Below are 13256 nucleotides of genomic sequence, written 5' to 3'. Positions count from 1 at the left end.
CCTCTGCCTCCTAGGTTCAAGCAATTCTCCTGCCTCAGCCTCCCAAGTAGCTGGGATTACAGGCTTGCGTCACCATGCCTGGCTAATTTTTGTATTTTTAGTAGAGATGGGGTTTCAACATTTGGACAGGCTGGTCTTGAACTCCTGACCTCAAGTGATCCACCCACCTCAGCCTTCCAAAGTGCTGGAATTACAGGGGTGAGCCACTGCACCTGTCATTCATTTTTTAATTCTAAAAAATATCCTCAAGTAAGGCCATATTTTATAAATGGTATATTTACCCTCTTTAAGTCACTGCTATTATAGGGTGTTTGCTTTCCCCCAATATGACTTTTAATGAATTTATTACATGTACATATGGGTCCAGAAGGAATGTTGCTCAGCTGAGCCCAGGAGCCAGAAACTTGGTATGCCTCAATCTGCTATCTTCAGAAGTGCAAATATTCTCTGTAAGAAATAAAGGCTGCTGTTTTTCTATTTTGATTGCTTCTTTATGCTTTGATGCTGAGGAGTAATCAGGCAGGAAATGTTCTGCATAATCCTTTCTAAAAGCCAAGTCAGATATTGGAAGGCAATGCTGTAAGCATCACCATTAAAAATAAAAGTAAAGATTAAAGGCCTAGAAAAATGTCAGTGGACCAGGACCACCGATATTCAAGACATGGTGGGGTGGGGAGTTAAAAGATATTTTAAGAAGATTGCCTATTGAAAATATGACTTAATTATAGTGATAAAAATTTTTGTAAGATCAAATAGAATTACCGCTTTTGTTGGAATTTGTCATACTGGAAAATGTAAAAGTTAACTTAGGGCTCTGATTACACAGTATTTCCTTATATTTGATTTCCAAGCATAAAACAATACTGAAAAAAAAAGTTAAGTTGCATTTTTTTTTTTTTTTTTTTTTATTTGAAACAGAATTTTGATCTTATTGCCCAGGCTGGAGTACAATGGCACAATTTTGGCCTCCGCCTCCCAGGTTCAAGCAATTCTCCTGCCTCAGCCTCCCAAGGAGCTGAGATTACAGGCATGCACCACCACACCTGGCTAATTCTGTATTTTTAGTAGAGGCGGGGTTTCTCCATGTTGGTCAGGCTGGTCTTGAACTCCCAACCTCAGGTGATCCGCCCACCTTCGCCTCCCAAAGTGCTGGGATTACAGGCGTGAGCCACTGCGCCTGGCCACATTTATTGTTTTAAATTATAATTAGTATTTGTAATTTCATCTAATAAAGCATTTGTGGTGAAAGAAAGGAAAGAGAGACAGAGGGAGGGAGAGAGGGAGGAGACAGAGAAAGAGAAGGAAAGAAGGAAGGAAGGAAGGAAGGAAGGAAGGAAGGAAGGCAGGAAGGAAGGCAGGCAGGCCGACTTATGGTCAGGCACGGTGACTCACACCTGTAATCCCAGCATTTTCGGAGGCCAAGGTGGGCAGATCACCTGAGGTCAGGAATTCAAGACCAGCCTGACTAACATGGCGAAACCCCATCTCTACTAAAAAAAAAAAAAAAAAAATACAAAAATTAGCCTGGCATGGTGATGTGCACCTGTAGTCTCAGCTACTCAGGAGGCTGAGGCAGGAGAATTGCTTGAACCCAGGTGGCAGAGGTTGCAGTGAGCAGAGATTGCACTACTGCACTCCAGCCTGGGTGACAGAGCAAGACTCTGCCTCAATTCAAAAAAAAAAAAAAAAAGAAAGAAAGAAAAGAAAATACGACTTATTTATATTCTCTGGGAGATACATAAATATATATATTTTTATTTTAACCTGAAAAAATAAATGTGTAATGATTCTAGAGGCATGTGACTCTTCATGTTTACTAGGGCATTTTTATCCCCACCCATTTCCTTGCTCTGATAAGGAATACACCTTAAAAATTGAAAAGGGGCTTGTTTGTTCTTGGTTGGCGAGCTGCCAGAGATGGATATATAATATAGTCTATGTCTGCTTTGAGGTCATCCTAGTAGGGGCACAAGAAGAACACCAAAGAACATTCCTAAGGGATCTTGTAACTGGTAGCACTTCAAGACAGAAATAACAACAGTGAAGAGAAAATTCTATGGGAAGGGTACTCATCTGAAGTTACTGACTCTGAATACCAAAACCTTAAATGCAGCTCAAATTCAACCTTTCTTCTTTTTTTTTTTTTTTTTTTTTTGAGACAGAGTTTTGCTCCTGTTGCCCAGGCTGCAGTGCAATGGCACAATCTCAGCTCACTGCAACCTCTGCCTCCCGGGTTCAAGTGATTCTCCTACCTCAGCCTCCCAAGTAGCTGCGATTACATGGGATTACAGGCATGTGCCATCATACCCAGCTAATTTTTTTTTTTTGGTTGTTTTTTTTTTTGGTTTTGTTTTGTTTTAGTAGAGACAGGGTTTTGCCATGTTAGTCAAGCTGGTCTCAAACTCCTGACCTCAGGTTATCCACCCACCTCAGTCTCCCAAAGTGCTGAGATTACAAGCATGAGCCACCGTGCCTGGCCCAGATTCAGCCTTTTCAATCCAGGTGGCAATGTACAATAATGGGAAGAGATCTCTACTTAGGAACTGTTGAAGATTACACAATAGTTAGCTAAACATCAGTAAACCAGGCCGGGAGCAGTGGCTCTTGCCTGTAATCTCAGCATTTTGGGAGGCCAAGATGGGTGGATCACTTGAGGTCAGCAGTTCGAGACCAGCCTGGCCAACATGGTGAAACCCTGTGTCTACTAAAAATACAAAAATTAGCCAGGTATGGTGGCAGGTGCCTGTAATCCCAGCTACTTGGGACGCTAGGCAGGAGAATCGATTGAACTGGGGAGGTGGAGGTTGCAGTGAGCTGAGATCACCGCCACTGCACTCCAGCCTGGGTGACAAGAATAAGACTCTGTCAAAAAAAAAAAAATCAGTAAACCAATATAATGGAATGAGGAGTTACATTCATTTTACTACCTGCTATAGATTGAATTATGGCCTCCCAAAATTCATATGTTGAAGCCCTAACCCCCAGTGCAATGGTATTTGGAGTTGGGCATCTGGGGGGTAATTAAGGTGAGATGAGGTCATGAGGGTGGGGACCCTCATGATGGGATTAGCGCCCTTCAAATAAGACAAAAAGAGATCGAAATCACATTCTCTGTCTACCATGTGAGGACTCAGCAAGAAGGTGGCTTTCTACAAGCAGGAAGAGAGCCCTCACCAGAAATCTCACTTCTGTTTTAACCAGGATTACTTTCTTTTTTTCTCTCTAATCCTCACCCTAACTTTATTTCTTGCCTCTGCAGCTACAGATTTAGCAATCTTTCTGATTTGCCTCCTTGTATTTTGTATCTTTAAATTCCTTTGTGTTTTCTGATAGTGCACACACTTGCTGATTCTTGTGTCTAATGAGAAGGCTTATTTTATTTCCCTGCCCAAAGCATCCCCATCCCAAACTCTGGCCCTTCGGCCTACATTTTGTTGAATCGGGACTGGTCCTGTCTTGGTTGAAAGTTTATTCAAAATTAGAAATGGGGTTAAAAGTGGGTGAAGAAATGTTATCAAGATTCCAAATTTCCTTTAAAGGTGGAGAAATAACAAGATAAATAAATAAAGATTCTGAGGTTCTTCAAGACAAAGTGGACTGGATTTTAGTGATTCTTGAAGTGCTTCAACACTGAGTGCCTAGGAAAAGCACTCAAAAGCCACTCTCATGTATGAACAGAATCTACTATCTCTATGAGCTCCCCAGAGACAGTCAATCTCTGGAATAGCTGGGCTTTCTGATACTAGTGCAAGACTACATAGATATCTACAACCACTGTTTTGGGACAATCCTCTTATTCCACCAAACACTGAAGGCAGAAAGACAGCTCCCTCCTTAAAAATTATGCCAAATTTGGGCCGGGCGTGGTGGCTCATGCCTGTAATCCCAGCACTTTGGGAGGCCAAGTTGGGCAGATCACGAGGTCAGGAGATCGAGATCATCCTGGCTAACAGTGAAACCCCGTCTCTACTAAAAATACAAAAAAATTAGCCAGGCGTGGTGGCGGACGCTTGTAGTCCCAGCTACTCAGGAGGCTGAGGCAGGAGAATGGCGTGAACCCGGGAGGCAGAGCTTGCAGTGAGCCGAGATCGCGCCACTGCACTCCAGCCTGGGTGACAGAGCGAGACTCCGTCTCAAAAAAATAAATAAATAAATAAAATAAAATAAAATAAAATTTATGCCCAATTCAAGGCCATATTTTAAAAGTTTTGGCAATTTCTGCAAATTAGGATGGAGTGAAAAATAAGCTCTCCCAGTTCAGCCTGGGCAGAAGTCCACCAATTAGCTGAGCTCAAGGAAAGGAAGTGGTTTGACATACTGTCCTGGACTCAATTCGGGGAAGATCCCAGGAGACAGCTTCATTAAAAAATCTTTCAGTAGGCCAGGCGCAGTGGCTCACACCTGTAATCCCAGCACTTTGGGAGACTGAGGTGGGCTGATTGCCTGAGCTCAGGGGTTCCAGACCAGCCTGGGCAACATGGCAAAATGCCGTATCTACTAAAAACACAAAAAATTAGCCGGGCATGGTGGTGCATGCCTATAATCCCAGCTATTAGGGATGCTGAGGCACTAGAATAGCCTGAACCCAGGAGGCAGAGGTTGCAGTGAGCTGAGATCATGCCACTGCACTCCAGTCTGGGTAACAGAGCGACACTCTGTCTAAAAAAAAAAAAAATCTAGCTCGTGTTTAAATTCAGTTTTTAACCAACGTCTCAGCCACACCAGTCCTGCTCTCCCACCCCTAGTCCACAACCTACACATAAATAATTGTCTGGAGGAAGTATATTTTAATAGATTCTATATCAATTTTTTCTCCTTCATTGTTGCGAAACAGATGAATAACCCTTGGCAGATATACTTGAGAGAAGACTCTGCTCTCTTCCTGACTGGGGTCCAAGTAGTCCTAATCACATTTATCTGCATCTGTATATTCCACACTGGATTTGTCTCACACATGTCCTTCTTGAGATGTTACTTCTGTGTTTGAGCCAAATTCTCTCTCTAGAAAATTGTCCTTGGTTATACCTGCTCAATGTTTGCTATTAATAATGATATACATCATAATCATGTAAAAAGCCCAAAACTATAACAACCCTTTAGATTAAAGATACATGCTCCATTGGCAGCCCTCAAGCCATTTATTGTCACAATGTGCTGAGTTTAACTCACTCATTCATTTATAAATTGACTTGGTTGCCAATATTTGGAATCAGAAGATGTTTATCCCAAATCCAGCTTTCCATGGGAAATCAGATAATGTGGGAGAACTTGGCCCGTATTATGACATTCACACATAGGTAGAACTGGGTGACAATGTCCTTTTTAGAAGCTGCCTGTACTCTTCAGTTCAACCCAGTAACTACCACTTTGTGTTTTTCTCTAACATGCAAACCAAGTATGAATTGCCATTTATCACTATATGTGGACAGCTGACTTTCTTAGAACACAGAAATATTTCTTTGTATTCATGTTTGTGTAGAAAGTGGGAAAATGGGACGGGCGCAGTGGTTCACGCCTGTAATCCCAACACTTTGGGAGGCCAAGGTGGGCAGATCAAGAGGTCAGGAGATCGAGACCATCCTGGCTAACATGGTGAAACCTCGTCTCTACTAAAAATACAAAAAAAATTAGCCAGGTGTGGTGGCAGGTGCCTGTAGTCCCAGCTACTCGGGAGGCTGAGGCAGGAGAATGGCATGAACCTGGGAGATGGAGCTTGCAGTGAGACAAGATCACGCCACTGCGCTCCAGCCTGGGCCACAGAGCAAGACTCCATCTCAAAAAAAAAAAAAGAAAGTGGGAAATTGGGTGGCTCACGCCTGTAATCCCAGCACTTTGGGAGGCTGAGGCAGGAGAATCACCTGAGGTCAGGAGATTGAAACCAACCTGGCCAACATGTGAAATCACGTCTCTACTAAAGATAAAAAAATTAGCTGGGCATGGAGGCGGATGCCTGTAATCCCAGCTACTTGAGAGGTGGAGGCAGGAGAATCGCTTGAACCTGGGAGGCGGAGGTTGCAATGATTTGAGATTGCACTCCAGCCTGGGCGACAGAGTAAGACTCTGTCTCAAAAAAAAAAAAGAAAAGAAAATGAGAAAATGAAAGGTTGACTTCCCCACAGATTTTGTGCAAAATGAGACAATGAATATTTATTTGTGGAAATAATAATTATTCCTACAAGTTTAATATGCAAATGAAGTGTGTCTCCATTGTAGACGTTCAACTAAAAGCATCGTTATAAAACAAACCACTGTAAGAACAATGACCTCTATAAGGACAAAACAAGTGTAAGAGCTGAGGTATCAAAAAGGATTTGTTTTGGGATGCAGAAATGCTGCTATAAAATGCATTTACAAGCTTACTGTCTTCATTCATATACCTCGTCATATACCTGATAGTCCCCACACCCTAACACCCCATGCCAACCCCACTGGCGTGCTGCTGCAGTGACTTTTGAGTTTGCAACTTCTGCTTTAAATCAATAGATCTGCCAAAAAAAAAAAAAGACACCCAATTGCCCTCTATTACCACCCATAGAGACCCAACATACTTGACATCCAAAGATATCATACCAACCCAACATGGTATGTTTCTGGTTAATAGTTATTACAAATCATGGGAAAGTGATATCTGTGTACTTTGAAATGATTAATAAAATTCAGTGACCTAATGGTGAAACAAAGAATGAGGCATTTATACAATTGAATATTTCAAACAGGTTGATATAAATTTTGTCTCTTATCCTAGGCCAGTAAAGAGGTATTCGAAATAAGGCCTGAAATATGCTTCAAACTTCATATAGAGTATACCAGATAGTGGGCAGGGACTCACTGATATACCAAAAACACATTTCTAACATTTGGGCTAATAGTAGTTAACAACTCCAAGCACTAAGTTTAAAAAAGAAGCAGCAGCACATCAACAACAACTGTTGTTGCTAAAGTAAGAAAATGTTTTGGGCAGATCAGAATTTAGTCACACACCAGTTTTGATGCCAGCAGGTCATGCTCAGAACAGTCTGCCCTGGAACCTACTGGGACTGCCGAAATTCTGGCAGGCCCAAGGAGTGCTAAAATCAAAGGCAGCCCTTCAGAGGAAGAGGGAAAAGGCAGGGTGTCTAGTGGCAAAGTTCAAGCAGGCAGAGTACTGACCCCTTCTATCTAACGTCATTCAGATCAAAAGCCGAGTGGAGATAATGGACATTATTATGTAGGTTTTTTGTTTTATTTTGGTTTGGTTTTTGATTTGTTTTGTTTTTCATTTTTTGGTTTTTTTTTACTGACAGATGTAATGAAGCCATAAGAGAGAGGCTTAAGCGGATTCTTCACTAAGCAACAAAATTATCAAAAGTTCACCTTGGTGGGATAGTGCTACCTCATAATTACATGACTTGTTTATTGCAAGTTTTCATATTGTGTTCTCCTATCCTTGCAAATCTAACAGCCTCAGCATACAAAGCTTGATGTGATAGAAGTTGTTAGAGCAGTTGAAAAAAACCAGGACTGTTCGATTAACTCTTGCGGCATAACAAATTACCCCAAATTTTAATAGCTTAAAACAACCATTTCATTTTCCTTACAATGTGAGGTGTTAGTAGTTCAGGAAGAGCTCAATTGAGCAATTCTCCTTAAAGTCCCCCCTACAGTTGCAGTCAGATATTGGCTGGAGCTGCGATTATTTGAAGGCTCAGCTGGACTGGATGTCAAAGATACATGGCAGTCGGTGCTGGCTTTCAGCTGGGAGCTCAACTGGAGCTATTAACTCAAGCACCTACATGCTGTTTCTCCATGTGGCTGGGTCTTCTCACCAAGTAGCTGCTAGACTCCAGAACGTAGTATCTCAAGAGGGGAGAGTCTAAAGAGCACAGGAAGCAAACATTCTAAGAGACCAAGAATAAGCTGCAAGGAGACCCAGCCTTGGAAGTCACTCAGTGATATTGGCACTGAACTTTATTTATCAAGGAAATCGCTATGACTAGCCCAGATTCAATGAAGAGAAATTAGACCCTACTGTCTAGGAAAGAAGTCTTATAAAATTTGCCATTTTTTTTAATTCATCATAAACAATTTTTCATCATTCTTCTGTTAATCCTCTATAACTGCTTCTTCTACCTTTCTTATGTTACTCTTCCCATCTACATTTGGAAATAAGCATCCTTTACTCTGAAGCTATGGCTTTTAATTGAAACCCTTCCTACTAGTCAAGCCTAGACAGATGGAAAATAAGTTCTCTTTTTAAATTTGTTTCTAACATTTGCTCTACTGTTTTTCTGATACCAAAACTGTTGGAAGCAGCATTTCTCATCTACAGTTTGTGATAGGAATGCTATTTTAGAGTTAAAATTTAATATACAGAATTTCAGTTAATCTTCCTTGAAGAAATAATACAAAACAAAGTTTCATAAGCTTACAAGTCAGAAAAGACAGACAATAGACTTTGCTTGTTACATGCTGTTCTAGAACAGTTAGTTTTATGTCATCCATTCTTAGTTAATTATAAATTACCTTTATAAAATAAAACTCATATCACATTTAATCATTCTTACTTTGTTCTGTTTAAAAACATGTATCTGATCTCTTAAACTTTACAAAGTAAAAGGATATTCTTGTATCTCCCAAAATGATGAAATTGCTATATCTTCTTTTCTCGTGGCTAATAAAGCATTTAAAATTCACATATCCAAATCAGATCGTTTATTGAAAGGAAATAGGGTTTAACATAGAAATGGAGAGTTTCTTTGAAATATGCCATGGGGGCCTCGTCCTAGTCTACGAAGCTTCAAAAGTGTTTTTCATCACAGAAATCATGTAAGATCCAGTTTTGGTTTTCATCCTTTTTTTTTTTTTCTTTTTCTTCTTCTTTTTTTTTTTTTTTTTTGTAGAGATGGGGTCTCACTCTGTTGGTCAGACTAGTCTCAAACTCCTGGCCTCAAGAAATCCTCCTTCCTTGGCCTTTCAAAGTGCTGGGATTACAGATTACAGGTGTGAGTCATCACACCCAGCCTTCATCCCTTTTTGTTTGCAGAGGAGGAGAGTAATGTTTCCTAGAATCCAACAGTGGCTGTTTCTTTGGTTTCATCAATAAAATTTTCCTTTCTCTGTGATACTGTCATATTCCTCCTCCTCCCCCTACTCATCTTCTTCTTTTTTCTCCTCATCCTCCTCCTACTTCTCATATTCTTTTTCCTTCTTTAGTATTCTGTATTCTTGAACTGAACTTATATCAAAGGAAAAAACAAAATAAAAGAGGAATAACTGAACATAAAGTTTTATATATCTTATACTGTAAAGATTTATGGAATCAAATACATAGCTATTCACTGAACCTATCTAAATTTGAAGAGTTCCAGTTTAGTTGACAGGCTAAGTTAAACCAAAAAGGCTATTAGAGCAAAGAGGGAGGATTTTAAGAGGCTAGTAAATTATTAAGCCAAAAAATGTTTAAAATATATAAATTGGTAATAGACAAATCCATAGTGACATAAAGTACCTTAGTGGTTGCCAAGGACTGGGGGAAGCACAGTGGGGAGTGACTGCTAATGGACACATGGTTTCTTTTTGGGGGTGATGAAAATATTCTGGTAACTAAGTACAACTCTTCATGTATTGCTTTCCCTAATACTCCTGTGGGCCCTAGGACGTTCTGAAAAAAATTCTAAATTTCCATCATCCACCCTAAATAAGTTGAGTTACATCACCCAGGTGGGGTTGTGAGAGGTAAGCTGGAAAGAAGTATTCTGAGGAACAAAGAGCCAAAAATAATCCCGAGCTGAAAATGCTGCCTCACCACCCCCATGTACGGCTCATTCTAATCATATAGACGATCATCAGTTCTTCCTACTCTAAAGATTCAAGAATTTAAACTTACTTCCTCAAAGAAAACTGCAAAAATCAAAGACAAGCTTGAGTAAACAATTAAGGTGTTTATTGGTTTATGAACTAGAAATTCAAAAGGTAGGGTGTGCTTTAAGGTTGGTTTGATGCAAGAGTTCAGTGATTTTATCAAAGACAATTTTTCCTCTCTCAGCTTTTCCTTCTACAGTGTCAGCTTATTCCAAGGTTTACAACCTTCATGATACCACAGTGGTTACAATGGTTCCAAGCTTACAGAAACATATAAAAGTATACAGACAAGAGAGAACGTGTCTTTCAGTTGTACTGTCAGAAGAGCCAAGAAACGCTTTTCCCAAAAGTCCCTTTATCCATAACTCACTGGTCTGTCTGGAGACAGGAGTCCATTTCTGACAGAGAAATGCTAACTTAACTGGTTAGATGAGGCAACCCAGGCCTCAACCAATCACTGCATCAAGGGAGATGGGCTTGCTGAGATTGGCTTTGGTCAATCACAGTCCATTTCTGGTGATCAACTGCTTTCAAAGCGCATCAGCAAGGGAGACCCAGATGAAAATTTAAGTACTCTTAGGCAGGGGAAAGGAAGTAATAGATGCTGGAAAGACAAACAACATTCACTATAATTTTTCTGGCCTATCAATGAAAATATATCTAGTAAAGTAGATAAAGTGAAGTAGGCGGTACAGAAAAAACTTCTTTTTTTTTTTTTTTTTCTTTTCAGCAATGGAATGTTAGAGCTAAATGAAATCCTAAAATGTACCCAAGGCCGGGTTCAGTGGCTCATGCCTATAATCCCAGCATTTTCAGAGGCCAAGGCTGGCGGATCACGAGGTCAGGAAATCGAGACCATCCTGGCCAATATGGTGAAACCCTGTCTCTACTAAAAATACAAAAAATTAGCTGAGCATGGTGGCAGGTGCCTGTAGTCCCAGCTACTCGGGAGGCTGAGGCGAGAGAATGGCATGAACCCGGGAGATGGAGATTGCAGTGAGTCGAGATCGTGCCACTGTACTCCAGCTTGGGTGACAGAGTGAGACTCCATCTCAAACAAACAAACAAAAAAAGTGCCCAATTTGAACTCCTCATTTTATAGATGAAGAATCCGAGACTCTGGTTAATTGATTTGGCCATATTTACAAAGTCTAAATCACCTATTTCCTAATCATTCAGTCATTTATCAGCAATTGTTTATCAAGCACTTACTATTTGCCAGGTACCTCTCTAGTCACTGGAAATAAAGGAGGGAATAAAACAAAGCAAAACTGTGCCTTCATGAAGTTCAGATTTTAGTGGGGGCCTTTTCCCTAAGGTCATTACTCCCACTCATTCTTTACAACAACCCCAGGCACCCTGTTTCCTCTCTTAGTGCTAGGCATCCACAACCTGTGCTCCTTCCTTTTGCTGCTACCCAGCTCTCAGATGCAGCTGATACCATGGGTTTCAGAGACCTGAAAAGCCCCACTGGCCTCCAGGTGCACAACGGTTACCTGGCTGACCAGAGCTGCAACAAGGGGTATGTGCCATCACAAGCAGATGTGGCAGTAATTGAAGCAGTCTCCAGTCCATTGTCTGGTGATTTGTGTCATGCTCTACATTGGTATAATTACATCAAGTCTTACGAAAAGGAAAAAGCCAGCCTAGCAGGAATGAAGAAAGCTTTGGGCAAGTATGGTCCTGCTAATGTGGAAGATAGTAGAGGAAGTGGAGCTACAGATAGTGAAGATGACAATGACATTTATCTATTTGGATTTGATAAGGGGGAGGAAAGTAAAGAATCAAAGAGGCAAAGGGAAGAACACCCTGCATAGTATGAATCAAAGAAAGCCAAAAAAAAAAACCTGCCCCTGTTGCCATCTTTCATCTCACTAGATGTGAAACCTTGTGATAATGAGACAGATATGGCAAAATTAGAAGAGTGTCATTAAAAAGTCAAAAAGCCATAGATTTTGGCATGGATGTGATGAAAAGGAAACACACATTGCTGGTGGGAATGCAAATAAGTACAACCTCTATGGAAAACAGTACAGAGATTCTTTAAAGAACTGAAAGTAAATTTACCATTTGGTCCAGCAATTCCACCTCTTGGTATCTACCCAAAGGAAAAGAAGTCATTATATGAAAAAAAAAAAAAAAAAAAAAAACTTGCACACATATTTTTATAGCAACACAATTACAATTCACAACTGCAAAGATGTGGAACCAACCTAAGTACCCACTAACTGAGTGGATAAAGAAAATGTGATTTATATATATACACCATGGAATACTACTCCACCATAAAAAGGAATGGATGTCTTTAGCAGCAACTTGGATGAAGCTGGTGGCCATTATTCTAAGTGAAGTAACTCAGGAGTGAAAAACCGAAAAACCATATGTTCTCACTTACAAGTGGAAGCTAAGCTATGAGTATGTGAAAGCATACAAAGTGATATAATGGACTTTGAGACTCAGAAGGGGCGGCGCTAGGAATAAAACTACATGTTAAGTACAATATATGCTACTTGAGTGATGGGTACACTAAAATCTCAGAATTCACAACTATATAATTCATGCATGCAACAAAAAACCACTTGTACCCCAAAAGCTATTTTTTTTTTTTTTTGAGACAGGGTCTCACTCTGTTGCCCAGGCTGGAGTGCAGTGGTGCAGTCTCGGCTCACTGCAACCTCCACCTCCCAGGTTCAAGCGATTCTCCCGCCTCAGCCTCCCGAGTAGCTGGGCTACAGGCGCATGCCACCACGCCCGGCTAATTTTTTGTATTTTTTTAGTAGAGACGGGGTTTCACTGTGTTAGCCAGGATGGTCTCGATCTCCTGACCTCATGATCCGCCCGCCTCAGCCTCCCAAAGTGCTGGGATTACAGACGTGAGCCACCGCACCCGGCCCCAAAAGCGATTAAAATAAAATTTTTTTAAAAAAATTAGAGGAATGAGTCAGAAGAATTCAAGCAGACCGCTTAGTCTGGGGCTCCTCTCAACTAGTTACAGTGGGATATGGAATTTTAAAACTTCAAAGATCATGTTGAAGATGATAAAGTTGGAACAGATATGCGGGAGGAGCAGACCACTGCTTTGAGAACTATATGCAATCCATGGATGTGGCTGCGTTCAACAAGATCTCAAATCCATCCTGGATCGTTGCACTTAAATAAAAGCTTGAAAGATTAATTAGTTAATTTAGTAAAAAAACAACCTCAGGCAAAGAAAGTGAAAGTTTTCATTATCTTCTATTTCTGATTATCTACGAAATCTTTGTCTTCTGGCATGTTTATTCTGAATAATGGTCATTTATTTCCTATAAGATATAGTAATTCAACAGAACTCCATCCTTTAAATTCTCAGCCTTCTTTTCCCCTCACTTTGCCTGTTTACACTTGACATATTATTTCTTTTTTTTAATTAAGTGTAT

General features: G+C 40.5%; 1 pseudogene; it reads left to right on the top strand.

Moving 5' to 3' along the window:
* Positions 1–11282: 11282 nt before the first annotated feature.
* On the top strand, positions 11283–12999 carry LOC116476687 (elongation factor 1-beta-like; annotated as a pseudogene).
* Positions 13000–13256: the final 257 nt, after the last annotated feature.

Source organism: Hylobates moloch, unplaced genomic scaffold (genome assembly GCF_009828535.3).
Source record: "Hylobates moloch isolate HMO894 unplaced genomic scaffold, HMol_V3 SCAFFOLD_2, whole genome shotgun sequence".
In the NCBI taxonomy this organism is placed as follows: Eukaryota; Metazoa; Chordata; class Mammalia; order Primates; family Hylobatidae; genus Hylobates; species Hylobates moloch.
The sequence above is the reverse complement of the archived record's forward strand: the minus strand, read 5'-3'. Positions and strand labels throughout refer to the sequence as shown.